Source organism: Pipistrellus hanaki (assembly GCF_964339955.1).
Source record: "Pipistrellus hanaki genome assembly, chromosome: 1".
NCBI lineage: Eukaryota > Metazoa > Chordata > Mammalia > Chiroptera > Vespertilionidae > Pipistrellus > Pipistrellus hanaki.
Genome location: NC_140503.1, coordinates 38,375,340 through 38,403,037, shown reverse-complemented (window position 1 = coordinate 38,403,037; position 27,698 = coordinate 38,375,340). Strand labels below are relative to the sequence as shown.

Below are 27,698 nucleotides of genomic sequence, written 5' to 3'. Positions count from 1 at the left end.
TCAATCTTGGCTATTTTCAATCAACTTGCAATTAACACCTCTGTGCAGAATTGCTATTTCCTTAGGGTAGATTCATAGACGTGTAATTACTGGGTCAATCATGTGAATATTTTATAGTTCTTGATACATATTATTAAAAAGCTTCTGGAAAATGCAATGCAGTTTTAAAGCTGGTGAAGGATCTTAAACCAGCACATATCCGACTACCTTCATGGAAACAAGAAGCTCATTTCGAGAAGTCAATACAGTTAGTAGTAAGAGCAAGTGGTATGTTTCCTGTACGGGTTCTGAGTGGGTGCAGGTCCTGGAGATGCTGGTCTGTGATAAGTAGAGAAATTGAGAATAAAACATTAAAAACCTCTATGGCAATGTATAAAGTGATTTTTAAAAAAATATATTTTATTGATTTTTTACAGAGAGGAAGAGAGAGGGATAGAGAGTTAGAAACATCGATGAGAGAGAATCATTGATCAGCTGCTTCTTGCACACCCCCTACTGGGGATGTGCCCGCAACCAAGGTACATGCCCTTGACGGGAATCGAACCTGGGACCTTTCAGTCCGCAGGCCGATGCTCTATCCACTGAGCCAAACTGGTTTCGGTTATAAAGTGATGTTATGTTAAAATTTGGGTATGTATATTGTATGTTACTTTTTTATTTTATTTTTTTCTACTACATTTTATTTTTTTTATAATAAAAGTATTTGTTCATTAAGGGGGGGGGGCACACAAGTCCTTCTCTACACATAGTTTGTGTAAAAACTAGTGGATTCCCATAAATCAAATTTCCTTTTAGACTGAAAGCCCCAATCCTATGTAGTGATATTTCCCTCTTTCTCAGGGAAAACCAATGGGACTAGCAAATTTTGATAACAAACCTGTGTACTTGTTAGGTCCACAAAGATCTGTGTACCTTTCCCAAAAAAATAAAGCACATCTATTGCAACAATTGGGCCATGTATTGTTTAAAGAATTTCTCTGAGAAATTTCATAGTTCAAGAATTTCAATTTCTTGCTGTTTTATTTTTGCTGTTAGAATATAGCAAGATACATGATCATTGAACCTGCCTGTATTGAGACAATGGAATTATGATTAGATGAATTATGGTTAGATGCTGCAATGCTCATTATTTATTCCCAAAGGAAGTAATACATGGTCTCAAACACACACACACACACACACACACACACACACACACAAAACAAAAAACAAAACAAAACAAAACAAAAAAACCAGAAACACTTTCCACCTCTGAAACTTTTTGCCAGCATGGCCAGAGTTTAACTATGGGATAAAGGCTACTTCCTTTGTTCTCATATCCCCAATAACAGAGAACAGAACTGCTCTGACATTTGATAGTATGAGGAAATCTCACCAGTCAAGGGCTGAAACCAGTGTGGATAATATCTGCATGTCATTTAGAACTGTCCTGGAGGGCAAAGAAAGGGACTACAAGGTGATCCGTTTGCTGATTTGTCTTTAAAAATTAAAACCAGACCTGGCTCAGAGAAAGGACTCATGCACACTTTTGATGAGGTCCCCAACAAGTGAGAATTTCATTTTCCTAAAAACTCTGCCTACCACCAATTTGCTGGTGAAGATAAAAATCAAGGTGTGTGTGTGTGTTTGTGTGTGTGTGTGTGTGTGTGTGTGTGTGTGTGTGTGTGTGCTGATTTTGCATCAAAGGACAGCAAGGTAATGATGAGTTGAAGAGTTGACTCTGAAGTCAGACTGCCTGGGTTTAAATACTAGACTCTACATTTTACTATCAGGTGACCTAAGGGTTTGAGTTACTTCCCTCTTGGTGCCCCAGTTTTCTCATCTACATATCAGAGATAACAGTAAAGAGAAAATCCATGGTAGGTACCTAACAGACACAGTTCCTGAACACAGCAGGCACTTCATAAATGTTAGCTGTTCTTATCCTTATAATAATACTCATCAGAAGAAACTGTGAGGAAGAAAGGAAGGGAGGGAAGAAGAGAGGGTCGCAAAGCAGTGGAACTGCTGCACAGACCTCTTTACGTGGGATATTGAAGAAGAGGGCATGGGATCCGATGACTTGGGCTCTGGGCCTGGCCGTGCCAATCACTAAGTATGGGAGCCAAAAAGTCATGTCACATCACTGAGCCTCAGGGTCCTCGTCTCTTCTGTAAATGGGGTGCTGTCAGTAATTCCTGCCTCATGGGGTTGTGAGTGCGTGGGAGCCAATATATGGGTAAGAGCCCTGTAAATGGGAAGAATTGTATGGACGTGGATTATCGCACTCTGGCTTTTCCTTTAGTGTGGCTTTCCTTCAGCCTGTGCTTGCCTGAACTAGCTCCTGAAGAGGTGGCTCCTTCCTGAGTTTGGGGCTTTCCCATTCCTCTGGGCTTCTGGGCAGCAATTGTTCACTGAGACTAAATGTGTGGGTCCCACCTACCTGGATCCTGGTGATTGAGGGATGAATGAGGGTTGCTGCTGTCTGTCAGTATGTGTGTTTTCTGAATTGCTTCACCAGAACAATGTGCCAATGGTCTTGGGTCATTCTGCATTTGGTTGATCAGTAACTTTCTTTGGAAATGGAATTCTGAGGATCCCTAAGTCAAATTTCTTAAAAATAAAAATAAAAAAGGAAGAAAAAAAAAAGCAAAAATAGTGAATCACAAATAGAGAAACAAGCTAAAAACCCAGAGTCCCAGAGTTCCAGTCCCATTTGTGCCACGACTTGTTATGTGACCTTGGGCAAGTACCTTCATCACTTGGTGGTTTCATTTCCTTATCCACAAAATGTGGTATGACAGTACCCACCTACCTTACTCGATTGTTATAAAAATAAAAGTAATATTTTCCACATGTATATACAATTCTACACTTCTCCCAGGACCAGATGGTTAGAGGCAAGTTGGAAACATGAAAAGGGCAGCATTTCCTACTGTATTTTGACCAGATTCACTAGAATATTTTGCTCTTTTCTCCATGAATTTTCTGAATTCCATTCTGTTAACTGTTTACTAAATAACTACCCTGTTGACTGAAAGCACTTGTTTTCTCTGCCCCGAAAGGCTTTGTTGTTCCCACATTAAAAATAAATGCCCAGCATGAATCATAGGAAAGGTCCTGAGAGGTTCTAGAGCACATGTGTCAAACACAAGGCCCGCGGGACAAATCCAGCCCGCCAGGCCTTGCAATGTGGCCCGCACCGCGCTGTCATCACTGCACTCCGCTGTCAGTTTATGACATTGTAGTTTATGACTGTTCAGTAAACCATTCGGCCCGCGATTTAGGCTGGATTTTAGATTTTGGCCCCTTCTCTGATTGAGTTCGACACCCCTATTCTAGAGGAATACCCAAGTAGGACCTGATGTTGTCAATAGCAGAAACTTTTAAGAATGGCCTTAAAGCAGATACCAGTGAGAAGTCCCGGAAAGCACAGTACAAGTGGACAGGTTTCGGGGCTTCCAGCACCTCCCACTCCACGGGACACATTGTAGGCGTTCATAGAAGGCATATTGATTCATTTCCCACAATAGCCTTTTGTACTTCAATATTAAAATAGTCATTATTTTCCCCAGGGTTTTTAATAGAGAACAATTATACTCATGTTTATCTCTGCTCCAACAAAACTTCAACTTTAATGACAGTGAAGGAATAAATATTTATAAACCCAGCATGATGAGAACAGGAGAAGGAACAACAGCAGAGGAGAAAGATAAAATTTTTCAAGATAGAAAACAGATGAAGTCAAATCTGACTTGGACCAGAGAAAGCAGGATGTGTGCTGAAAGCCAGCTAATTTGTGCTAGGGAACCCCAGAAACCCTGGAGAATTGAAGAATCGGCTTTTTCTAAAGATAGAGGTGAGACTAGACAGAGAATGGGAGAACTGGGTTAGCAAAACTAACCTTCCTTTTGCCTGTGCAACGGGCAAAAGGAAGGTTAGTGATGCTATTCTGCATCATAGCCAAAGGCAGGGATCCCACTTTAAGAATGTAGTTAAGGCATTCATAATCAAGGGCCTCAGACAGAACCTAAGGTGGTAGTGAAATGGTGGGTATCTATATATAAAAGCCTAAATGACCCATTCGGCCAGTACCTATGACATTTACTGACCCTTAGATGGCAGACACTTAACACACAGGCATGGAAACATAGAACAGACTAATGAATCTCAGAGGGAAGGGGTGAGGGTGGGAAGAGATTGACTAAAGATCTTACATGCATACTAGAGGCCTGATACATGGATTCATGCACCAGTGGGGTCCCTTGGCCTGGCCTTCAGGGATTGGGCCAAAACCAGCCGTCTGACAACCCTCAAGGGGTCCTGGATTGTAAGAGGGTGAAGGCCAGGCTGAAGGACCCCACCAGTGCAAGATCAGAGCCAGGGAGGGACCACAAAAGGGCTCCAGGGGGTGTCTGGCCTGTCTCGCTCAGTCCTCATTGGCTGGATCCCAGTAGCAAGCTAACCTACCAGTTGGAGTGTATGTCCCCTGGTGGTCACTGTGTGTCATAGCAACTGGTCTAACTGTCTTAACAGTCAGACACTATGTTTCCATGCCTGTGTGTTAAGTGTCTGCCATCTATAATCATTCATTATAATCATTAGCATATTAGGCTTTTATTATATAGGATGTATTTTAAAGAGATTTTAGCTGAATTCATTTTCATTCAGCTCGGAATATTTTTCTGGTTTCCCTAATGATTTTATCTTTGACTCATGAATTATTTAAATGAGAGTTGAATTTTCAGATATTTGGGCGTTTCCTAGATAATATATTGTCATTGATTTTTTTTACTTACTTCTATCATGGCCAAGAAATAAATCTGTAAGTTTCAATCCTAAAATGTATTGACCTGTTTCATTGTCTATCTTATGGCCTGTCTTTATGAATGTGCTGTGTGTACTTGAAGAGATTACATATTCTGCAGTTGTTGGATGTGATATTCCATAAGTGTCAATAGATGTTGATAGATAGTAGTCCACATCTTCTGTGTCTATGCAGATGTTTAATCTAGTTTTTCTCTGAATTGCTTACTATTGGACATTAAAGTCTCTTTTTAAAAAAATATATATTTTATTGATTTTTTTACAGAGAGGAAGAGCCAGGGGTAGAGAGTTAGAAACATCGATAAGAGAGAAACATTGATCAGCTGCCTCCTGCACACCCCCTACTGGGGATGTGCCCACACCAAGGTACATGCCCTTGACTGGAATCGAACCCAGGACCCTTCAGTCCGAAGGCTGATGCTCTATCCACTGAGCCAGACCGGTTTTGGCAGACATTAAAGTCTCTTGATATAATTGTGAAACTATTTGTTTCTCTCCATAATTCTGTTCATTTTTTTTTCATGTATTTTGAGGCTCTGTTATAAAATGCATATACATTTATAATTGTTCAGTTTCTCCTGATGAATTATCCCTTTTATCATTATAATATTGCTATTGCTTTTTAAAGAGAAATATGCAAAGCTCTTGGAGAGTTATATGATAACCAAAATATTAGAATATGGGGTGTCCCCCCACAATGTATACACACTTTAATAGCTGATAATTCACTTAATTTTCACTCATTTTAAGGTTTAACTGTTTTTGAAACAATGGGTGAAGCCAGACTAAGCTTTGAACAAAGAAATTTTATCCTAAAGTACCACTAGACTTTTTTATATGGAGATACATAAAAGATAAAGTTTACGGTTGAGGGCACACAAATAACGAACAAAATGATTCTTGATGTTTACTATCCCATTGCTTTGCATTATCAGCAGTGTCTGGACATCAACTTGAAAACAGGCATTTATAAAAAAAGTATTCATTTCTGTAGATTCTTTTAAATTTTGAAAATGAACTGTATGCTAATAAATACTGCTTTTATAATCATTCAAGGTGCTTATACATTTTCTGGACACCCTGTGCATAAGTTAAAAGAAAGCCCAAAATATAAAATTGAAATTTTTAAGCAAGTGGAACAACAATTAAGAAAACAACCACAATGGAAACTGGTAGGTAAATAATAAGAACCTGAGAGAATTGCTCAGCTGGTGCTGCTCAGTGGTTGACTTTTGAACTAGGAAGTCACAGTTCCATTCCCTGTCAGCGCACATGGGCTCAATACCCAGTAAGGGGTGTGCAGGAGGAAGCAGATCAATGATTCTCTCTCATCATTGATATTTTTATCTCCATTTCTCTCTTAATTTGATAAAAATATATTATAAAAAACAAAACAAAACTGAGAGAATCACTGTAAGAGGTCCAGCATTCAAATAGTAAAAGTTTAAAAAAAAAACAAAGCAAAACAGTAGAGGTGGAAATTACCCAACAAAGAATATAATAATGTTTCCCATTAAGTAGAGGACACCACTTACCAAATTCAAAGAATTTAGGTAGGCTCCAGCATACTGTAGGTTGAAATGCTACACCAAGGTATACTGTGAAATTTCTGAATACCGGAGTGTTCTAGGGTCCCCTTTCTTTTGCTCAACTACTGAAACAATTACTTCAGCCATAAGAGAAATACTCATGCGAGGAGAACAGAGTCCCTCCTCTCGCTTCTTCCCTAGTTTTGTCCTTAGCTGGCCTGAGCTTAGGCTCACAGCGGAAGCAGTCACACACATCACAGGGTAGCCCTATCCTCCTCACCCAGGTTTCTGGTTTGACCTGAGTCCTGTGTATCTTTGAAATGTCCTTAGTAGTGAAGCTCTTAGGCGCCAAGAATCTTTGTTTAACCACTTTAGCAAGCTAATCCCCAGGTTGTGCTTTAAGCCCATTATCAGATCTAATGGAGAATAAAGTACTGTATGCTTCATTAGAATATTTGCCCCTACATGTGATAAGACCTAATGGTTACACTTAGAACACTTATTAGTTGATACCCTTGAGCAAGTTTGGGAAATAATTTTCAAATTAGATATAATGAGTTGAATTATTTTGGAGACCATCCAGGTACTGGGAAAGAAGTGAGGGCCAGGGATTATTCCTTGCCAGTCCTTGCTGCTATGCCTCCCAGCTCTAGGAGAATTATTTACAACCAGTTTTCTGGGGCCATACCCTTAGGGACCATCAAGACTTGGCTTCAATCATACTTTATGTGGCTCTCCGCCACCTTCCAGTTTTACTTTGGTTTGAATCCCTGTTCCAGCTCATTTTAAAAGGCTTCCAAGAAAGGGATGTCTTGACCCCCCTAGTGGTTAGTTTCTGCTGCAGTTTCCAATGCTAACCCCACATGGCCACCACCATTGCTGTTCCCCTGCTCTCCCAGCTGACTCAGAACAAGATGGAGGGCTTCTCCATTGATCACAGCTTCTACCCACCTGGTGGTCTGGCCAATAAATGAACACGGCTCTTCCCACTTCCAGAGGTAGTCCTGTTCTTTCTCTCACACACACCCTCAGTTGAGGAAATTGGAAGACGTTGGGACCAGCATACATTTCATTTGATGATACTATCTGGAGTTTCATCAAGCACCTTCCTTGCTGATTTTGGACTGATGCCCCAGGTTAGGGCATATGTTTTGGCTCTCTCTCAGGGAGTTTTCTACCTTCCTAGAGCAGTACTCCTTCCCTTACCCCTTTCTCTTGCTCCTGACCACACACATCGGAGGCAAGAGCATCTTTGTTTCCCACTTATTAGTAAGGCCTGATGGTCCTGGTCGTGGAACTAATTGTGATGCTTTCATTAACTTTTTTTTAACCCCAGCGAGCCTAAGGTCTTATGCAATAAGATTTCTCTTGTCCTAGAGCTATCCCAGAGTTGTCAAGGGAGTGATGCCGTGAAGACTGCTCTTGGAACTCTTCTTAGCAATCATAGTTAACATTTACTCAGCCCCTAGCATGTGTGAGGCACTGTGCTAAACATGTCACTTAACAGAATCTCATCTAATCTTCACCCAAACCCTATGGGCTCCCCATTTGACAGATGAGAAATCCCTGGCTTAGAGAATCTCAGAAATATTCCCTAAGTTTGTGGAGAAAAAAGCTAAGCAGAGATTTGAGTCTAGGCCTCTTTGAACCCAGAGCCCATGCTAAACCATTGCACCTTTTGGTCTCACCTGTCAAAGACCTAGAAAACCAGCCACTTTACTGCAACGAGACCCATAGCAGACCACGTCCAGTTCTGGATGTTAACAGTGTGGACTAATTTAAATTTCAGTTCAGTTCAGTTCAGGAAAATGTGTGGGTGCTCATTTGTCATCATCACTGTGATTAGCACAGTGAAGACAGACAGGGGAGTCAAGAAATTTCTCTGCTCCTACAAATTTAATGAACCGTTAAATAGTACATAATAAATTGTCATTAAGTTTAGATAACAGAAGAGAATGGAGGAGTGACAAAGTCAACAGGAATCTACAGTGGCAATTTGGGGCTGGCAGGGATGAGTTAAACCTCAAAATGCTAGTCAGTACCTCTGAAATGCAGAAATCAGTGGGTCTAGTTGGAGAAGTTTTCATCGAGAGTGGTGTGACTGAACTTGTCTATGTATATTTATATATATATATTATTGATTTTTTACAGAGAGAAAGAGAGAGGGATAGAGAGTTAGAAACATTGATGAGAGAGAATCATCGATCAGCTGCCTCTTGCACATCCCCCACTGGGGATGTGCCTGCAACCAAGGTACATGCCCTTGACCGGAATCGAACCTGGGACCTTTCAGGCCACAGGCCAACTCTCTATCCACTGAGCCAAATTCAGTTGAACTTGTCTTTGAAGCAATGAGATTTTGGTTTGTGGACAGGAAGAGGGATGACATTCCAAGTAAGAGAAAGCACAGTTAAAGGCAAGGAGGAGGAAATGAGTGTGGACACCTGGGAAGGCATCAAGATGGGCCAGATTGGAGAGCAGCCTGGGTTGGGGAATGATGGAGGATAAATTGGAGAAGGATCTTGAGAGTCATAGTCAAGAGTTTTGAATTAAGTCTGAAAGCAATGGGGAATCACAGAAGGCATTTGAATATAGGAAAGATAGGCAAAAATAATAATTCATATAGAACTTCTTTCACAGCATGAGTCATTTCACCATACACATATCAAATGACTGTGGCTAGAGTCAAGATGCTAACCCTGAACTCCAAAATTAGGTTCGGTTATCCATTCAACATTAGAGCCACATTCTTCCTTTCCAAATTTCTCTCTAAACTGAAGGAAAGCCTTAAGTAGAAAGTGAGAGCTTGCTCACTTGCTCAGAGTAAAGGAGCTAGATGACATAGTAATAGAGTCATCTGTTATAATCATCCCACTTCCAATATAGGCATGCACCTGCCAAGAGAATGACAGTGCTTGTCTCAGCTAGCCAGAACATGCTGTCTCCTTTAGACAGTGCAAGAGAGACTCACTGACAAATTCCTCCTCTCTGCTTCTCATTTTCCTAAAGCAGAGGACTTTTTAAAAATTATTATTTCCCTGATCAGGAGACCATGCAGTTTACTTCATTATAAGTTGATTTACATTAACAACCTTGCAGTCCTGAGGATGCATACAGGTCACGCTGCCTCGTCCTTTGATACTAGAAACACCTTGGTTTTTCTTGATTCAGTTGAATGAACAAGCTGTCCCCCTTGCTGTAGAGTTAGGAAATACTAAAATCTCAGGAGAAATTGTTGTTGGAGACTGATTTCTCCCATTCTAAATTGATAATACTTTCAACTTCAGAAAATGTTCTAAGTTATGGGAGGGGTGTGGCCACTTTGAATCATAGCTCTCCTTGTCTCCCTACATAAAACATGAGCCATTATGGTGCTATTTGCATAATTCATGATTTCTCTGTCCTTTGAATCTGTGAAAAATATTTGTTTTTCCCTATTGCATTCAGAACCTGATATATTTGTGATATTATGAATTACCTGTTTCATCATAGCTATCAGTATTTAACATTCATACTTATAAACTTCCCAGGTCATCATAGGAGGAGACAGGTAATATCTGAGAGGTCTCTTTCCAAACTTTTCACCAGAATGCCCATGAAACTACGCAAAACACTGAAAAAAGGAAAGACAATTAACTGTAAATTTAGGATAGAGGAAGGCCATATGCTGAGGTTCACAGGGAATGTCTACTAATACACTTGTCAGTGGGATGGATTGAGAAGTATAGTCTTAAGCTTACAAACCAAAAGCCCCACACACTGAACCACAGAATCCCAGCTGGTGCAGAAAGACAATAGAAAGAAATGTATATTGCTCCCACCCTTTGCCCTCAGTTATTCCAGGACCTTGGAGCTGTACTGGCTAGAAAAACAAATGGCCAACTGGGAAGAAACTGTCTACTGAGGCAGTCAGAGTCAAATCCAGACTCATGCCTCCCAGCCAACTCATCATTTTCTCTCTTTCCACATCCATTCAGAGAGTGTGGCTCCCACATCACAGTCAGGCAGAAGGTAGATGGAGATAAGCAGAGGAATGTTGTATCCTGGAATGCCTACTCGTGTAATAAAAAATACTGTAATAGAGAGGCAAGAAGGAGCAGGGGCAATGCATGTTGGGAGGGCATATGATTTTTTTGTTTGCTGTTCTTTAAAACCGAGTAGTAGATTGCCTCTCAGTATCTCACTTCCTAAATAAAGCAGGAAATTTAAGCATTTAGAGCAGGAAAGCTAATGCCAAGAAACCTGTGATAGCTAAATATCAGGGAGAGCCTAGGAATTAAGGTAGGCACTGTGTAAGTCAGTCTGCCCTTCAGATCTTCTTTGCTTGGGCCCAAGAGGAAAGCAGGAGATATGAAGACTCTTCACTAATACTCACTGTTGCAAAGTGCCAGGTTTGAACATATTGTTCTCTTTTCCAGTATGAATAAACAGAACATTGCCAAAGAGGGCCTAAAAAAGAAATGCTGCAAGATGAGAGAAAGGAAGCTTTTTCATATGTAAGCTGTATATCTTTTACAATATTTAAAAAAATTCTCCAGGAAAGAGAAAAACATTTTAAGAGTAATATTTTTGGGATTCTCCAAAAGTTGCAAAAAGGCATAGCCACTGTGAGATAGGAGTCAGGGATCATCAAGAAAAAACAAGATGTCCTAATTGGTTTGGCTCAATGGATAGCATGTCGGCCTGCGGACGCAAAGGTCCCAGGTTTGATTCCGGTCAAGGGCATGCACCTGGGTTGCAGGCACATTCCCAGTAGATTGATGTTTCTCTCTCATCGATGTTTCTAACTCTCCATCCTTCTCTCTGTAAAAAAAAAATCAATAAAATACAATTTAAAAGGGGGGGGGGGAACAGGATAAAGGAAGATTTGCAAAGGCTGAAACAAAAAATAAGGGCAGATATCCAAAAAATATAACAGCTAATTAAAACCTGTACTGAAGTGAGTAAATACATAAAAGTCCACAGAAATCAAATCAGTAAAGGAGAAGATAAAGTAAGGAGCAAATAGACCGAAATAAATATCTTGAAAGGACACAGATCTAATCCCAGAATTACAGAATTCCCACTGAAGAAGGGAAGCAAACATGGGAAACAATGGTCAACCATATGTCTGAAGAAAACTTTTTTCTTAGCTGGAGTAGATCTGATATAAAATTAAAATTACCAGGTTTTTTTTTAATTTTAAATTTTATGGTTTAAAGTATTACAAATAGTAGTACATATGTCTCCTTTTCCCCCAATTGACCTTTCCCCGGCCTCCCCTCCCCTCTGGCTTATGCCCTCACCATCCCTCCTCCCCCAGGGTCTTGCACCCATTGGTTATGCTTATATGTATGCATAAAATTACCAGATTAATTTAGAGACATATTTTAAAAAGATGTTTGAATTTCCACGTTAAAGAATCTTTCAGGCATTTAGGTGAAAATGAACAGGTTACTAATGCAACAGATTTCAAGCTGGGTTGAGCTCAGTCCCAAAGGCTAGAGGTCTGTTCTAGAAGACAAGAACTGTGTCTCAAGAATTCCATAATCACTAATGTGATGCTTATGTACAAAGACTCTAGGAATTCATTTTCAGACTTACATGGATGCAGAAAATGTATTCTACATGTTCCCTTCTTGAAAAGAACATATCTGAATTTGCAGTCTAATTGATTAACAGGTGCATTGCCTGAGGGGACACACACACACACACACAGACATACCATATGACTTGCAGTGAGCATTGGAGACTATTAAAAATATAAAAGAAAGAATAGTTTTGAATATTATTACAAAATTGTATGCAAAGCTAATGCCTGTGTTGAAAAAAAGATTTACTTAGGTCTACAGATTTTAAATTCTATGAGCAAAGACTGATGAAAGAGGAAGGAAGAGCATAGTCTAAGTTTTCCACAGTGAGTTGGTGTGTTTTCATATTTAGGGGGAAAGTTATAAAATGTTATCATTTAACATAAAACAGTGTTTTCTCTGACCGAATAGTTTTAGTTTGAGAAGTGACTTCTTCGAGAGAATGCTTTTCAAGGCAGCTTACTTACTTCTAACACTGAAATTATTAGAGGATCAGATGGGCCATGTCCCCGACTTCCATTGGCAAGGAAGGAAATCCTTATAAGCTGAGGCTTTAAGAAACTACACAAAGAGACAAGATATATAAATGATTTTCTTTATTTTCATGTAATTTTTTTTCAAGTTAAGAAAAATGCTAGCATCGAAAGTAGTCAGTGGAAACTCAGACTCGGTTTTTCTCATTTGATATGTTGTTAAAAAAAAATTGGTTGTTTTGCTTATGAGAGTTTTCTTAGGAATTCATGAGTTGTAGTTGAGCCAATGTAAGAATTTTGAAATAAATGTTTTTCTCTAGAGTTTTGGCCTTTGTTAAAGTTTGGATGTGAAGTGAGAGGGAAGAGGAATCTTATGAATTTTTACATGTGATGTTTGTTCTTCATAGAATGGGTGTGAGAATGAGAAACTTGAAATTATGCCTATGATGAATATAAGACATAGTTGTGACTTTTAAAAAATATTAAAGCTTTAATCTAAATTGTAATCTCTCCCCATCCTTCCTGTGATATTTATCTTTGATGAATGTATGTCTGTACTTACCATAATTGTTAAAAGAGAAAAAAAGAAGCACTGGAAGAGATTTGGGGAAAAAATCTGTATTTGGTGCACATATTTGGTTACTTAGGGAAATCTTGCTGTTATTTGAGTTTTAATAAAAAGAGAAGACCCAGTTCTTGGCCAGGAAAGAATTAACAACCTCCTTGCCCTATAACCCTCCAAAATTCCTAATTAAGTTTGTCATTGACTGTTGACAGCTCACCTGTTTTTCCATTTTTCTTATGTTTAAGCATGGAGAGGATGGACGCCGTGAGGGTAACGTAGAACACTTAGAGCCATTTATAGACTATGAATTCTCCAAAGCCATTCATCATTGTGCTGTAAAGGGTTTGCTTAGCACTCATTTGCACAACTGTACAAAGATGGCACCACTCTTGCAAGGTAGGAATTTTAAAACATGTAAACATCTGCATGTACAAACAGCCAGCCAGTAGAACTGATAACCTCCCAGTGCATGCAGACCTCATTGCTGGTGTTGAAGACACAGAACAATTATGACTCTTGGTCTCTGCAGTGGAAAACTAGTTAGAGAGACATTGCAACACAAATGGAATGATTAGCAAACAGTCAGGTGGCAAGCTGATTGGATTGTCTTCCAGTGCCTGTGTTTTTTCGTCTGTAAGACAGGAATATTAAAACTGCTTATCCCAATTGACCTTCAGATCTGCTTATGGATTACCTGTATCATTATAACTATCAATATTAGTACACAGCAAGTGCTCAATAGAGGTTAGCCCATCATTACTGTTATTTAAATTAAAATTTTATTGTGTAAATGTAATAGAAGGTAGGAGAAAGAAATGGCCAATATATGAAGAAAAGTTAATTAAATATTTGAGATCTGAGCTGAGCCTTTGAATGATGGTAACATTTTAGCTAGCTTGTGACCTAAACAATGGGGAGGTCATGGGAGGTAGGAAAAGAGTGGTTGTAGAGGCATATGGGCTACTGCCTCTACAGTTAAGATAACAGCCTAACTGGTTCTGTGGGTGTGTGTTGCACTTTGTGGGATAGAAAATTGAATAGATAGGGTGGGGTGAGATTATGAAGACTTTACAAGTCAGGCAAAGGAGTTTGGATTTTGATATGATCAGCGATGAATTGTCTATACTTAGGTGAAAGGAGTAATATGACAAAAACAGTTTGATAGCAGGAGGCCGTATGGTTGGAAGGAGTGGATAGCTGAACTCAGAGGGGCCAGAGAAAAGGCTGTTACAACAGATCAGTGGAGCTGTAATCAGGGCTTGGCTGGTGAAACAGAGCTTGGGACAGAGCCAAGGAGCTGTGAAAGAAGTGACATGTGGGGAGAAATAGCAGAGCAATGAAAGACAGGGCTGTGTTTTGAAATCTGGTGTTAAATTTTCTGAGCCCAACACCAGGAGGTTGGCACATACATGTGTTTATAGAACTAGAGGCTCGGTGCACAAAATCTGTACATGGGGGTGGGGGGGGGGTGCTTCCCTCAGCCCAGCCTGCATGCTCTCCAATCTGGGACCCCTCAGGGGATGTCTGACTGCTGGTTTAGGCCTGATCCTGGAGATCGGACTAAACCGGCAGTCAGACATCACTCTCACAATCCAGGACCACTGGCTCCTAACTGCTCACCTGCCTGCCAGCCTGATCACCCCTAACTGCCCACCCCCCAGTCTGGTCACCCCTAACTGCTCCCCCTACCAGCCTAGTCACCCTTTACTGTCCCCCTGCTGGCCTGCTCATCCCAAACTCCCCCTCTACCAGCCTGGTTGCCCCTAACTGCCCCTCCCACCAGCCTGGTTGCCCCTAACTGCCCCTCCCACCAGCCTGGTTGCCCTCAACTGCTCCACCCCTCCCCCCAGCCTGGTTGTCCCAACTTCTCCTCCTACCAGCCTGGTTTCCCCACACAGCCTGCTGTTCAGTCATTCGGTCATCCCTCACTAACACCCTTGCCGGCCTGGTCACCCCACGCAGCCTGCTGTTTGATCATCCATTTGGTCGTTTCGGTCGTGACGGCCCTTGGCTTTTTATATATTAGGATTGAGGCCTAATAACTAAGGAGGTCACTGAAAATGAGACTTATGGTCTGAGAGGACCATAAGTGCATGGGCAGGCAAAGAACAAAGACTAATAATAAATTGGGGGGGGGGGATCTGGTGTCCTCTCAATGTTCTTTGAGCTTATCCAGACTATTATGTGTCTGTGTAGAAAAGTAAGATCTAGGAAGCAAACAATGGGTTTAGAATCCAGGTCTGTAACAATCTATTTGCACATGTGTTATCCACCGCTGGTCTACGTGGTGCTTAAGGGTAAGATTGCATCACGCTTATATGTGTTGTTTGTGGTTGTGCCAGGTTTAGATCCTGACACCACCAGCCTCACTGGATGCCCCTGAGTGAGTTGTTGAACCTCTTTATGTTTTAGTGCCACATGACTAAAGTGGAATAATTATAGCATCTACCTCACAATGATGCGGTGAGGCTTAGGAAAAGTAATACATGCTATGTGCTCAGAGGGTGCTTGGTAAGTGCTCGATCTTATAGGGGGAGCTGTAATAGTTAATGGTGGTGGGTTATGGTATAGTGGTGAGGGTAGTAGACCACTTTACCCCAGTGAATGTAAACATTGTGACCCATTGCTCAGAAAATGGCTCTCAAACCAATCTGTTGGAAGCATAGTGCCAAAGGCAATTTCTATGCAATAAAAGTACAAATACTAAAAGTAAAGTTATCTGGGAAGGTATTAGATTTCATGAACCTTGGTTCATCTTTATGCAATGATCATTTAATTAAAGCAATGCTGTGCACATGGCATTCTTACAGATGCAGCACTTGAAAATTAAGAGTGAAAATACTAGGTGCCTATTGCTTGTAAATGTATAAGCAGACATCTCATTCATATCACTGTTAATATCATTTTGGATTCCAGGTTGAGCTCCCTTAGATCATGTTTTGTGATTGCTCAAGTTGGCTTTAATTATAGCTCTTACATTGCAGGCAAGTTATGTCTTAGGTCCTGTGAAGTGGCCAGCTCACCATAAGTGGGTGCAGTCACTTGACTAAAAACTGGAAGCATTGAGTGCTTTCTGGCATGTTGGCTTCTCCAAATGCTTTCTGGAGTGGGCCATTCAGCCAATAAATCAGTAACAGAGATGAGGACATATGCAGGAAAGGCCCTTTTGTTTTGCCAGGAACTGGTCCTAATTTGCATTATGTTTTATTTTGTTTGTTTAAATCATGACTTATAATTGCACTTTCCCCTGGGCGTACCAGAAGGCAAACAATATGGTGATGGGAAACTCAGCTCTCGCCATTTTTCAAAGGAGTTGGAGGTTTGAGAGACCAGAGAATAGGGAACATTTCAGTACAGAAACACACACACACACACACACACACACACACACACACACCCCACACACATGTCTAACAAAGGATGACAATCTGGATTTGAATGGTGCTTTCCGGACATAAAGAGATGCTGCCTCTAGTAGAATTATCTAGCTTTACCTACTTTGGGCTCAATCCCAGATGTTCCCTAGAGCTATTTGCTGACTGCCTTTTGGGGCTTATGTCATGGCACATGGGCAGGATGCAGGCCTTCTTTCCGGAGCCAACCCCCTTCACTTGGTGCCATGGAGCCTGCCAAAGCCACACCCAAGTTTGGCTGAAGGCCACATCCTCCCTCTGGGGTCAGCGAAGAGGCTCCTCAGTTCATGTCTCTAGAACTAAGCTTGGACTGCAGCAGAGCAGGCGTTCCCATCCCCTGCATTACCAGGAAGCCAGAATTGTATCTTTAACCTCATCTTTGATCATTGAGAATCACTGGGAATAGCAAACCTTAGGAATGCCACAAATAATCTTACAAAGTATGAGAATTGGAAGAATAGAAACAGGCATAATATAACTATCTCTGGGAAACAGGGAGATGAAATTCAGGAGGGAACTCTGAAGAGATATTCTGTGTTTCTGTGGTTGAATTTTAATGCATCTAGTGATTTTTTTCCCCTCCTGTTCTGGTTTAAAAAAGTTTTTAAGTTTAGTTACACATTGGAATACCAATTGCTACCAATAACAGCTTGGTTTCATAGGGTTTTCTTTGAACCATATTTTCAGGGATTTTTAGACTAAAAGATTCATCATCCAGTCAATACTTATCGTATGTTTTTATTTGTTGGGCACTGGTATGAACATGAACATGGGAGAGGTAGCTTGAACAACACAAGCTGGGAAGGTTCCTGCCCCCATTGTACTGACATTCTAACTCGGGAGACAGACTGTACTAAAAGTAAAGTTATCTGGGAAGGTATTTATTATGTTTCATGAACCTTGGTTCATCTTTATGCAATGATCATTTAAACCCACTTAGCTTTCTTAAGCAGAAAGACATTTGACACAGGACCTTGGGCAGTCACAGCTCTTGAAGAGTAAAATTGACCTCTTGAGGATTGTGATGAAGGATGGAGAGTCACAGGGCCTGAGTTATCTGATCAGATTGGGGAGAGTGACAGCACGATGGAGGATGAGGTGGTCCCCAATTTCAGACCCCCTCACAGAAAGAGCACCCACAACTGTTCACAGACCAGACGCCTCTGTGCGGATCTCAAAATTGTTGGGAAGGCTGGAAAAGGGGGTCCTCGGCTGGGACGCTTAGCTGGGGTCCTCATGGCTTCAGGGATGAATCACTTATCTGACCTGGCAGAAAAGCCCCTCTGCCTCCTGCCAGCCTCAGGAACAGGATGTGCAGCAGGATTCATTGATTGGACTCTTGGCTTCCAGAACACACCCCCTTTGCTGCAAAAAGAGTCAGGAATGTGCACTGCCATCACCAGAACAGCCACTCAGCAGCCACACCTCCGGCCCCTGGCCCCTGAAACCGCTGCTGAGAGGCTCCTGCCACCACACACCTACTGGCCAATAGCAACAGCAGAAGCAGCAGGGAAAACAGTCCCTCCCTCCCTCACATTCTTCTTCCAAACCTCCCACACAGGCATATAATTGGAAGACTGATTTGCAAACCAAACCCTGGCTGCGAGGAACCTGGGATATGTAGTTTTTAGCTTTCCAGCCTCTACACAATAGAAGGAAAGTGGAGTGGATGATGGGTGCCAAGTTCTCATATCCACATGGTCTTCCCCTACCCACCCAAAAGCCATGTCCGCCACTTAGGAAAGCAGGTTTGAAACTGAGAAATGCAGGCAGCGAGGTGGAGTTTTTAGTCACTAAAATCACTCAGATGTAGCTACCCACATCTTAATGGAAATGTGAGTGAGGAAGAGCTACATTCTCAGCTTCCTGTGTGAGAAACTCCTCGGGCCTGTGTTTGTCCCATGGTGCTTCTGTTCTCAAAGAGAAAAGAACCGAGGACTTAGAACATGCCCTGGGAGGTCCTCAGAACACAGTGTGATTTCATCTCACATGATTTCTTGATAATCTTGCCAAGTGTTTCACGGAGCTCGTGAGCATCTGTGGATGGCAGGCTTTTATGAAGCCTGAGATTGCCGTCTTGGCGGGCCTGTCACCAACCACCAGCTTTGAGAGAAAGCAGGGTGCCTCCGGGGCCTTTCCTGTTCTCATCTTATTTACATGAGAAGTTTATTTGCAGAGCTGACCTGACATGAAACTTAGATTAGCCATTGCAGCTTGTGGGTCATAATGTATTCATAACAAGTCTGAGCGGAGAAAACTGAGAGCATTCCATGCCAGTCGAGGACATAACCCTTCTCCTTTAATCTTCACAGAGGGACTGGCTGGACTCCAGGCTTTAAACATGGATGTTTACTAATTTGATGGTTATTCAGCAGATATATATTCCAGGTATGTGAACATCACCAGTCTTGAATAAGGATGAGTGCCAGAGGATCTCTAAGTCACAGGCTCCTCATCTGTAACATGGGGATTAAAAATAGTCACATCAACCCTGCTGGTGTGGCTCAATGATTGAGTGTTGACCCATGAACCAGGAGGTCACTGTCCCATTCCTGGTAAAGGCACATGCCCAGGTTGTGGGCTTAATCCCCAGTAGGGAGCATGCAGGCGGCAGCAGATCAATGATTCTATTTTCATCATTGATGATTCTCTCTCTCTCTCTCTCTCCCTCTCCCTTCTTCTCTCTGAAATCAACTTCCTATCACAGGAAGTTGAGAGATTTCATGACAAAGAGCAGGTATGAAAGCCCTTAGCACATTTCCTGGCATATAGTTAGCACTCAATAAATGGAAGCTTTGACCCTTACCCACACGATTCTCCTATTGATAGATTCTGTGGTGGGCATATCTGTGCGGCCACCAAATATGCCAGCTCAATCTGTGCCTGCACTTTTCTGCCCGTTTCTTTAGAGGAATTGAGGCAATTTCACAATGCAGTCAATAATGATGTATGTTCATACCACAGGGAGGAGATAAATCGCTTTAGTGTAGTTTGTTTTAGAAGGCAGGAAATACATGTGATAGTTCAGATTAAGAAATTGGTATTTACGAGAATACATTCAGATGTATGGGAGATTTACTAGCGTGGAAGAACCCCTCGTGGCAATAGCTAATCATGTCTTCTCTTTCTTGTCTTCAGTCTAAGATGATTTCTTAGAGACAGCATGGCAGAATCTGCAATGGCCTAAAGGGACACCCCTAAACTGGGAGTAAGAAAACCTGCCTCCAACATTTATTCACTGTGTAACCTTCACACAATTACCGAACATCTGTAAACTTCAGTTCCTTCATCTGGAAGTACCCATTTTACCTGTTTCCAAGAATCTGTTGCGGGTCGGTAGCACCTCATGTCCCTGCTCTCTAAAATTACTCTGCTCTGACACGGTAACTGGGCCTGTCTCCCCAAGAACATCCCCCTTCTTCAGACCCAACTGAACCTGTGTTCCAACCCCACAGGGTCTTGCTATGAAATAAAGTGAATTGGTAAAATATGTGGGGGATTTCCTGACTTGTTACAGCATTCCTCGCAAAATAACAGATCTAAACCCACCCAGAAAACTAAATAATAATGAAACCTCTAGAAAATTTAAGTCAAAGGGTCTTTGAGGGGTGGGGAACTTTATTAGTTTTCTAGAGCTGCCATAACAAAGTACCACAAACCACCCAGCCTGTGTGGATCAGTGGTGAGCGCTGACCCATAAAGCAGGTCATGACTCAATTCCCTGTCAGGGCACATGCTTAGGTTATGGGCTCAATCCCCAGTGTGGGGTGTGCAGGAGGCAGCCAATCAATGATTCTCTCTCATCATTGATATTTCTATCTTTCTCTCTCTCTCTCCCTCTCTCTGAAAGCAATAAAAACATATCTTTAAAAAAAAAAGAAAAAGAAAGAACAAAATACCACAAACCAAGTAGCTTAAAACAACAGAAATTTATTATTTTACAGATCTGGAGGCCAGGAGTCTGAAATCAAGGTATAGGCAGACACCTTGAAAGCTCCAGGGTAGAACATTTTCTTGCCCCTCCCCAGATGCTGACGGCCCCTGGTAATCCTCTGCCTGTGGCTGTATCACTCCCATCTCTGCAGTGGAATTCATATGTGTCCTCTCTGTGTGTCCTCTCTCCTTTCTCGTGAGAACACCAATCATTGGATTTAGGGCTCACCCTAATCCAGCTTGACCTCATTTTAACGACATCTGCAAGATCCTATTTCCAAATAAGGTCACATTCTGAGTAGACACGAATGTTGGGGAGACACTATTCATCCCATATAGGAACCCTTTAAATTGTGCAGTATGTGGGGAGAGCTATGGTTTTATTTGTTTGTTTTTGTAAAATAAACCCATGGTACATGTCACTATCTTCCCATCTCGTTCTCACTGCCTATCTCAATCCTGTTCAAAATTCTTTTTTTAAAAAATCTTTATTGTTGAAAGTATTATATAATTCCCCTTCTATTCCCCATTGACCCCTTCTAGCCCACCCCAACCACTATGAAAAATTCTTTGTTCTTGTATTGGCTCTACACCCTGACCATAAATCTGTGTATGCCCTTGGACTCATTCTGTGCCCTCACTGCTACCTCCAAATTGGCATTTCAACTAGTCCTTCTCTCTCCTAAATCCCTATTGAATCTCTCCCCATATCTTTATCTCTCAGAGCAAATGCCAGCCTATGCACAGCTGCCTTAGATACCGCAGAGCCCCGAAGCAAGGCTTCATGGGGCTGGTCTTGTTCCCCTGTTTACATCTCCACATTTCTTCCAAACCTGGTCACGTCACATCCCTGCTCACAATCCTTCAGGGACACCATCTATTACCTCAGTGCACTTCCAGCTCATCCCCTCTCTCACATCCTCACACATATGCTTCACTCCAGCCACACCAAGTGTTTTATGGTCCCCTGAGCCCACCACGCTCTGCTTCACCTCCTCTCTCTGGCACGATGTGCTCCATCAGTCTTGTCTGGTTCACATGATGGTCACCCTTGAAGACTTATCTCAAGCCCATTTTCATTTTGAAGCCATTTCTGATAACTCCAAGCTGGGTTAGGCATCCTCTTCTTCTATACACATCTTATCCTCCTCATCCTTGATTTTTTTTTTTTGTCTGTCTCTCATATTAGGTTCCTTCATGCTATGTACCTTTCTTCTCTGTATTCAGATGTCTATATTCTAGATATCAGCACAATGCCAGGCCAATAGTCAACAAATGCTTGTTGACTGAGTAAACATGGTTTAAGACTAGTAATTGTCCAGAGGGGGGCCAATATGTGGCTCTTAGAGATCTCTAATTTCTATACTATAATATTGAGCATGTGATTCTTCAGGGAATACTGTGGTTACACTATCCCTTTGACGATAATTACACATGTGGCTACAGAACCATAAGAATTGCTCAAAATATTTTTTATTATATTACTGTATATTTCTAACTACGGGAAAAACTATTTTGGCAGGTTAACTTTCCTGAGGAGGGAAATCTGAGCCCAGAGCATTTTAACAGTGGGAGGTACCTAGGAAGCATCTCCAGAGGAGCAAAGGGATTGTTCAGAAATATGTCATGTGCTTCTCAGGGATTGTCTCAAAATACTAGGTTTGTTTCCTGTACTGCCCCCTTGAAGTTCCAGACATATTTGCAAGCTGGATCACTCTCTTTTTTTTTCATTGAGGTATAATTGAAATAACATTATAGTCATTGCAAGTATATAACATACTGATACAGTATTTGTACATACGTATTTTAAAATGATCACCATAATAAGTCCAGTTAACATCCATCACCATGCACAGTTATACATTTTTTTCTTATGATGATAACTTTCAAGATCCACTTTCCTAGCTACTTTCAAATATGCAATATAGCATTGTTAACTATAGTTACCATACTGTACATTGCATCTCCACTATTTAGTCGTTGCGACCGCCAATTTGTTCTCTATGTCCATGCCCTTGTTTTTTCAGTTTGTTTGTTTTTTAGATTCTACACATCAGTAAAATCATACATTATTTATCTTCTTCTGACTGACTCATTTCACTTAATATAATGCCCTCAAAGTCCATCGTGTAGTTGCAAATGGCTCACTTTCTTTCTGGGAGCCTGAGCCGACTCCGGGGGAGAGGGAGGAGGGCGAGGACTAAGTGTTAGTGGTGTGCAGCATGGTATAGCAGCTCTATGACTAGGTTTCTTATCTGGAGTTGCTCCATGCATTGGCAATTTCATTCACTGACTCTACCGTGGCACTTATACAAGGCTAGTCACTTCCTGTTTAGTCCAGAACTTTGCTAATTTGTAAATTTTGACACAAAATTTTTACTTACTAATGTTGGAAGTTATGATTCTGGTGGTGAGGATGCTTGTCCTTATGGTGAAGATGCCAGTGCTTCCCTTTTTATGTCATTTAATATATATTTATCTTAGCCCCAAATCTCTGACCTAATGCACTTAAAAAGAAGGATGCAATGCTACAGGTTGACATGGAAAGATGTCCCAGGTACAGTATTAAGTGAAATAAAGCAGGTTTCAGATTATTACATATATAATAGAGGCCCAGTGCATGGATTCATGCACCGGTGGGGTCCCTCAGTCTGGCGTGTGGGGATTGGGCCCAAACCAGCAGTCTGACATCCCCCCGAAGGGTCCCGGATTGCTAGAGGTTACAGGACAGGCCGAGGGGCCCCACTGGTGCAGAAGTCCGTGCACTCGACCTCTAGTATGCATATATAATTGCTGGTTAATCTCTTCCTGCCCTCCCCCCCTATTCCATGTTTCTGTGCATTGAGCATCCGCCCCCTGGTGGTCAGTGTGCACCATAGCTACTGATTGAATGATTGAATGGTCAAACAGACACTTAGCATATTAGCCTTTTATATATAGAGATAGTACAAACTGGTTTTTATTTTTTAAATACTGGTGAAATTTTGTCCTGGACCAGTAGCATCAGCATTACATAAGAACTTGTTAGAGAGACAAATTCTTAGGTCACACTTATGACCTACTGAATCAGAAACTCTGGGTGTAGCTATGATGTGCACTGACCACCAGGGCCAGCAGCAGGACCTGCAGGTTCTGATGCATTCTCATCTACAGGAACCACTGGACTAAGGTGTTATCCTGGGATGTTTTGCTACAGTATATAGTGCCCTTGGGTATAGTATGGGTTTGTGACATCTTTATAATTTACACATTGTTCTAGTAAACAAATTCCTTATGTTTTGTAAAGGATTTTGATTACCATGTTTCTGATTCATTATATTCATATATGCCTTTCCTTGACAAAATCATTAAAATAAATAGCAAAAAAGTTATATGTACACAATAATGCTGGTGACTATACAGAAAAAAAAATATCTGGAGGACTATACATTTATCTAGTGCTTTTCAAACTTTGATTCAGACTTTAATACAGATTACTTGGGAGCCTTTTTAAAATGCAAGACTGGATTGAAGCCTGAGGTTCTGCATTTCTAACCAGCTCCCAGCCAAGCCTGCTGGTCAGTTATTTCTGGAAGGTGAAAAGGTGGGGGATTTTCACTTTGTGCATTTCACCTTGGTGTGTTATTTGAATTATTTTTTTAAACAAAAGCTGTAGTCAGAGAGGAAAGAATTTAAAAAATGTTTTATCAGAATTTGCCTTACTTCTACCTTTCTTTGCTATGCGAGCTTAGCCTTTAAATTTTATTTTTCTAAGAGTGCATCAAAAAGAAACTGATCAATTGGCCCTATGCATTCCCATTTCCTCCAGATCGTTGCACATATGAATGTTAAAAAGCATTAGTGTTAGGTGTAGAGGATGGTTGGAAGGGATTCATATGAGCTGGAACTTTCTCAGTGGCGAGCATCAGAAAGCTAATTGAAACAGGCTTAAAGAGTTTAAGGAAATGTTTTTGTTTTTTTTAAAAAAAATCCAAGGGACATGCTGATTTCAGCCATGATGAATCCAAGTCTTCAAATGACATTTTAGGAACTGGTTTCTTGCCATCTCTGGTTGCTTCCCTTGGCAATGGAAGACAGTCCCTCTCTCCCTAGGATGGCCACAGAAGCACTAGGCTCTGTTCTATTAGATTAGAACGTCTTGTTCCAGCAACTTGTTCAGGGATTCCTTGGCACAAACCAATCTCTGAATCTGTGAGTCTCTTCCTTTGGCTGGACTTGGTCACCTTGCACTTCTGAAGAAGGCTGGGGATGGTATCCACCCCATCCAAAGGAGCTGAAAGGAAGGGTTGACTTGCCACAAGAGAACCAAAGGGTTGGTACAAGAACAAGGCAGGCTAGATGGAAAAGTGAGAAATGGTGTTCTATTATGTAAAGATCTCCCAGCTCGATATTCTCATTTTACCTGTTTGGAAACCAGGTGAAGTCATTTATCCGAGGTCGCAATAGTAAACAGCAGAGCCTAGGTTTCCTGATTTCTGCTCTCTTGATCTCTCCTCTCTACTGTGTTGCCTCCACTTTCTTGGAAACCAACAATAAGTCAAACACGGAGCTTCTATAATAAGCTTATCATCGAAATGTCCTCTTAGACACCGTCTTTCCTGATATTAAACGTGAAGGAACTATAATTGCACATCTATCATCTTTGACTCTCCTACGTTGACTGCCCAGAGTAAGAAAACCACATTCCTTCTGCAGTAGTAATTCTCGCTACTCCTCTTCTCCTTTTTGGGGAAACAAGTTGAAGCTTAACTAAGTGCAGCTGCTGATCTACTTGGAAGAAGTTCAAGCCTTACCCAGGTGATCCCATGAGTGAGATGATGCCCGGTGAACGCTGTGGCTCACACCAGCCTCTGATCTTCTGCGGCACATTTTATCCCAGGACCTTGATTAATAGGCTCGCCTAGGTCCTCCCTTTGGGCGGGCTTGTTGCCCTCCCAGTTTTCCCAGGCGCAGCAATATCGCTGTGGACAGGTACAGGCATGCTCAGAAATCTGGAGGCTCGCCCAAAAAGTATGTCTGCTGTTTTTGAAGGGGCAAGTAGTAATTACCGGTGAGTAATGCAGTGGCAGACCTTCTGTGAGAAATTAAAGCTGAAAAGAGGGCTTTCCTCTCCTTGAAGAAAGGGTATTTGATGAACGAAGTCTTGCCCTGGGAACTCTTTCTTCTATCTCCCCCCCCCCCCCCCCACCGCCCCCCAACCTCCCAGACACCCTGGCACTCACCAGGCCATGGGAATAAGAAAGCTTTGGCTGGGAGTAGACAGTCTGCTCGCTCACAGCAACTGAACGTCTTCTCTCGGTGTTCTAGTTCCAGGGGAGGGAGCTGAAGGTTAAACCCTGAAGTCAGCCCCATTCGGAGCGCAGCAGCCTGGCTCCTGGTTGGCTGCAGCGTCAGGTAGGAAAGGAAGGACGGTTCTTCCTTTTGTTTTCCACAACTTACCATTTGAAGGCAGATCTCATGTTTCATGTCAGTATACTGGGCACCGTAGAATCACCAAATGATTTAAATAGTGTGATTTCTTTCCACAAACCATGCAAGACTAATGGAGAATTGGTTCTACCATGATTTTGAGAGGAGTGGGGGAAGGAGCATGCGTAGTATTACCAAGTATAAAAGCCCTGTAGTCAGTACCAGGAAGAAACTCGAGTCCTGATGAATTAGATAGCACCTGTATTCTCTGGATTTTCACTTGTAGTATGTATGTTTACACATGTGTGTGTCCTATACTCCAGACACACAATTACCTTGGTTAAGAACACAGAATCACAGAGATGATCTGACCAGAATATCAGCCCCTTTGATACATGGTTTGATGCACTTTTTCAAGAGCCCATTAATTGACTTCTTATAAGACACCACAGGAGACACACAATATAATATACAGTTGATGTATTATAGAATTGTTCACCTTAAACCTATGTCATTTTATTAACCAATGTCACCCTAGTATATTCAAAAGGACACCACAAGTTTTTAAAAAATAAGTTATTAGGAGTATTAGGAGTCTTAAAAGAATTGACTGGATGTCAGCTAAATTAGTCTGTTACACATTCAGTATTTGGGTGGCCAAAGTGTACTTTTATGTAGTTGGGGGTCATGCACTTCTTTATAAAGGATATAATTTAATAAAATGACACAGGGACCATAAAATGAATAGGTTGAGCTGTTAGAGTTTGTCATAACCAGATCCCAAGTATTATGGTAGAAGGAAGTAATAAAGGGAATACAGAAAAGAACAAAATAAGTTTATGGAAAATTCATGTCTACTTTTTAACTTTGTGAACCAGAGAATCAAATCTCAGAGAAAATATTTGTGAAATGTGCCATTATATCACTTTTTTTAAATGACCAAAAAGTGAAATTGTCTATTGTTTGCCTGTGTGTGTGTGTGTGTGTGTGTGTGTGTGTGTGTGTGAGAGAGAGAGAGAGAGAGAGAGAGAGAGAGAGAGAGAGAAATCCCCTCTGTTTTCCAGGCACTGTGCTAGGTCCTGGACTATATACCATGCTGAATTACTTATTAGTGTCCCCAACAAAAAGACAAACACGGAATTTTAGTGCATTTACTATAATGGGACTCCTAAGGTGGCCTGGTTACCGAAATCACTTGTGTACCAGCCTGCTAGAAAAAGACACATTGTCTTCCCGTTGGAAATGACATCCTGTTGAAAATAAACGGTACCTCCCAGTCTTCCTTAATCATCCAGTTCTCTGAGGCCGAGGAATAGTCAAATGCTGCTGTTAGGTTTGGGTCCTGTGTGTGAGTCCTGAGCATCCGTGGGGGTGAGGCCCTGGTCCCCATCCAAAGCTTGGCCTGGAGCGGGCAGGCTCTGAGGCAGGGGCCATGCCCTCTCTGACAGCTATCTCTCTGAAACCCTGTACCAGTGAGTGAGGGTTGGGGTGGGGACGGAGGGACCCGCTCCCCTTTGGAAACCTCTTCTCTAGATGTCTCCCAGGGGACCTTCTTCTTTACTTTGTATCAGGTGTGAATGGGCCATCCACAAACATGATTCAGCCTCCCTGCACTCAGAAGCTGGGTCCTGACTGATTCGAGGCAGCCCAGAGGCCAGATTAATCCAGACAGATATTACCTCATTACCAGCACATGCTTTTTCCTTTCACCTCCTCCCTACAGCTGCTGCTTATCTTGGTTGCTATAATCACACCATTCCCCACTCTGGAACAACCTCTGCGTTTGCCATGGATGGTCCCTTAGCTCTGCATGTCTCCCCGATGGGTAAAAGAACAGAGCAGAGGGTGAAATATACAACACCACCACCTCCAAAATAATAGTATCCCTGGACATCTGTGACAGCTAGCTATATGCCAGACACTCTGCTAAAGGCTCTACATATATGATCACATTTATTCCTTCTAGACACCTGTGAGGGAGGGACTAGTATTCCCGATAT

At 41.7% G+C, this 27,698-nt stretch overlaps 1 long non-coding RNA gene across 1 annotated transcript in view; it reads left to right on the top strand.

Annotated features, from left to right (window-relative positions):
• LOC311624854 overlaps nt 1-27,698 on the top strand; it is a 59,687-nt gene that overhangs the window by 6,955 nt on the left and 25,034 nt on the right. The window contains exon 2 of the long non-coding RNA XR_014795394.1: nt 25,597-25,683. This is a non-coding gene — a long non-coding RNA (uncharacterized lncRNA). The remainder of the gene's footprint in view (nt 1-25,596; nt 25,684-27,698) is intronic.